At 31.5% G+C, this 3,970-nt stretch overlaps 1 long non-coding RNA gene across 1 annotated transcript; it reads right to left on the reverse strand.

The window, feature by feature from the left end:
- Positions 435-1,934, reverse strand: LOC107612073. The gene is made up of 2 exons (XR_001613589.2): positions 1,008-1,934; positions 435-722 (listed from the first exon to the last, which is right to left on the reverse strand). It is a non-coding gene; the product is annotated as an uncharacterized LOC107612073 (long non-coding RNA).

Consider the following 3,970-nt stretch of genomic DNA (forward strand, 5'->3'; position numbering starts at 1 on the left):
TCTTAAAGTTTGTTAATTAAGAGCCTTGTTCTTATTATGCCTTGCACATTCATACAGAGTAATAAGGAGATTTGCCTTCTTGTGATAGACTAGGGAGCAACAAGGCTAGCACATAAGAATCCAGCATGTATGTATAATATTATACTTCAAAGCTCAAAACGTGTGATGTTTAAATATCAACAAGAGTGTTAGATAAATAATGATCATCTTGAATAATATGAACAATTATCAATTAATAAAAATATATTATATTCTATTAATATCACTAATTAAATTTAAAATTAATTTACTCGTTTAACTCTATTAATTCACATTATTTACACATTGTTCAAAAATATTGTTGATTATCTATACTTTTTCTTAGTAAAATTTTATAAAAAAATGAATGAAAGTCCAAGTAATAATTTCGACCACCAAAATAGTGTCATGTGTAGTTAACGCAATTCCTATTAGTGTATCAGTGTATCCCATATTGTGTCCTACATATACGAAAATAAAAATAAAAGCAACACACACGTTAGCTATATACGAGAAACAAAACGAATGAATTATATATATCGTCCTCGCTGAATTGCTGATACAGTCATGCACTCATGCTTCATCATGTGCATAACTTGCAAGACAGGTCAATAGATACATACAGACAAAAAGGTTGTATCAGCTGGGGAAGTTCAAATATAATACTACTTCAGTAGATTCGTCAATTTCCTTAGCAATCGAAGCTGAAATTACCACATACACCCAAATTATTTGCAAGTAGAATAGAGGAAAACATAGGGGGAAATGGAGAACCAAAATGAAAAAAAAAAAAAGACGAAATTGGTAGGACTGAAAATATGAAATCTGAACGGGAGAAGCTGAAAAAGTGATGAAGCATAGTAGTTTATTCCATTGTTGACACACAATCAAAGTTAGGCATTCTATGGCTTGAATTCAATATACACAGGTCATGAATTATATTCTAATATATTCACAAATGTTATACATAATTAAAAGAGGCGCATAACCTCAAGTCTCCGTGCACTAGCAAGAGTTGACGAACCAACGTTGAAAAACGGCTATTCTAGACTTGGAATCGGTACTACACTACTACTCCATTCTCATTACGAAAACGGCGTTGTTTCCTCTCCATCACCGCACACAGAATAATAATTAATAATTATATTAAGAAAAAAAGAAGACGAAATAAAATAAAACACACCCACAAGAGCATGGGGTGTGGTAGACTGGTAGCTAGAGGAAGCAGCGGAGAATACTGGAATTAACCAATGGAAAAAGCAAAAAAATGCCATAGACTCATAGACCACGTGGGTGTGGGTCCCACAAGAGCGCGTGACTGCAGTTTCCAAAATCCGCGAGTGCGTGTGCGAAATGAATAAAAGGAAGGGTTGGAGTTGGTGATGATAAATTATGGGTTGGGTGTGGTCGATGATATAAGAGAGAGAGAGAGAATCAAATCAGGTGGAGAAGAGCACATCCATCCATCCACATATATCCCACATGGCCTAGTGTGAACCCAGTGAATAAAATCAAGCCACGCAAGCAAATCGGAATCTCCACGATGCTTTGCTTGCCACGTGGCGCCACCGCGTTGCTTCCAAATTTGCAAGGCTATAAAAATATCGCCAACATCCGAATCCGAAAGAGGTACGTATGATATATATGAGGCTCTATCACCACACAACACAAAAGAGAAACAGAAAAAGCATTTTTGTTCCCTCAAATGAGACACCTGGCATCCCCTTTCACCACATAACCTACACACCACGTCACCATCACCTTTGCTTCTTCCTTCATTTACTTCTACACTTCTACTATTCCTCTCTACTACTAGTACTAGTATTTTACTGTAGATGTAGATGTAGATGTAGAAACTATTTTCATTTTTTTATTAAAATTAAAATACCCCTATGACATTGCCATTTTGCCATCGATATTTCTATGTTTCGCGTAGCTCACAAAATTACTACTTGCTTGACCGGAAAAAGAATTTTATTTCTTTAAAATTAAAGAAATAACAGAATTCCAAATTAGCATGCATTTGTACACATACACAATAATAAAATTATAATTCTTTCCTCAAAAAAAAAATGTATAATTCCTTTTATGAAGACAATAATTTGAATTTTTTATGTTAGGGATGAGCTTCAATTATGCTGTATATAATTGTTTGGAATTTTGTCAAAAAATTGCTTCGTGATAAACTGATAATGATCAAGCCACCGTTTGAATAATAAAGATTTACGTCAAAATTATATTAAAGAATCTTGTCCTTTTTTCATAAAACGAATAGAGAAAACACGCTAAATCTTATAATGCATGACCAAATTCAGCTAATGTATAGCACAAACTTTCATTACTGACGAGACCTTTCTTTGCATTAAGTCCACATATAATATGCCTATGATGGCTATTGGCTATTATAACCTTACTATTCTTTCTTGGCCGGCTAATTATGGCTAACAACAAATTACGGTACCATTAAGCCCTCAACCATGCATGACGGTGAAGATGTTCACCACACATTATAAAATAATATGTGTATTATTGAATGGTTTTATTGGATCTTAAAAAAATTAATAAGATCACAAATAATTGAGTGAGCTACTAAAAACACAAGTACTAATCATTTATTTCCAAAACAAACAATGAATGCATGAGTGCATATTTTCTAACATTTGGAGAGCCCCTTGCTACTCTTCTACTTACCATAATATCTAGTATATTTTAATAAAGTTAACCAAGACTACTCTAACACTCTTCAGTTATTTATAGTACTAGTAGGTAAACTTGAAGTATTGAGAATTTATATTACCATGCCGTAGCAATACTCGCCAACTAAAATTTTGTGGAGCTATTTCCAAATTTATTGGTTGATCATATGAGTAATCAATATATATGATAACTCCGTAAAACTAGAACGCATTTGCTGTAGTGTAAATGCGAAGGATAGCGACGGTTAATTAGCAGTTGTTTATCAAATCGTCACAAATCGATAAGATAGGAATGGTAATAATAACAGTTTATAGTTTTACTACAAAAGAAATTAAGATAGCGGCAGTTAGCTTTTTAATTGTCGCAAATCAAATCAACAAGAGAGTCAGCGTCCTAAGTATCTCTTCATCCACTCAACGAGAGATCTAAAGTTTTAAATTCTGAATTACTCTCCCTTCTCCAACCCTAGCTTCTCTCTTTGATCATCAACGTAATGTTACCATCAATTATCATTCCCAGCGTCTCTGTTTGAATTATATAACCACCACCTTTATCATCATTATCATCTTTTTCTTCTTCTTCTTCTACTTAATAAAAAATAATTAAAATTTATTTTATTTAATATTTATTAATTATTAAAATAAATTTTGACTTTTTTTTCTCTAACATTACCGATGTGATTTAAATGCTAAACTAAACACATATACGCTCATTCACGGCTAATTTGTCTTTACTCAGTTGAATACTTGATTATTAACATGTCCTTAATTTATTTCTAACATTCCTAAGATAGTGAATAATTAAAGGGTGTTCTTTCAAATTAAGCCGTCAATATTATACTTTTTAGATTTGACTCTATCTTATTTAACGTAATAAAATACTTATATATACCGAATTGTAGTTCTTTTATGCTTAAGTTAAACAAATTTAAATAAGTTCAAATTTTAGAATCGACCACCAATGTATTTATCAAATTAAGCAATTTATATCATATTTTTGGAATGCAGTATTTACCATAAATTACTTAACGTAATATATTTGTGGATCGAACTGTTCTTTTATACTTAAGTTAGACATATTCTAATTTAAATCAAATACTATCATTATCATTATCGAAACATTATATAATTAAATTATATGTTTGGGAAAACTTGTTCTTACATTAACACAAAAATTACATTTTTAAAGTTCTTAATTCGCTTCGTATATTATGATTTGAAAAATTGTATTTAAAGATTTAATTTTAATATTTTAA

Source organism: Arachis ipaensis, chromosome B08 (assembly GCF_000816755.2).
Source record: "Arachis ipaensis cultivar K30076 chromosome B08, Araip1.1, whole genome shotgun sequence".
Classification (NCBI taxonomy): domain Eukaryota; kingdom Viridiplantae; phylum Streptophyta; class Magnoliopsida; order Fabales; family Fabaceae; genus Arachis; species Arachis ipaensis.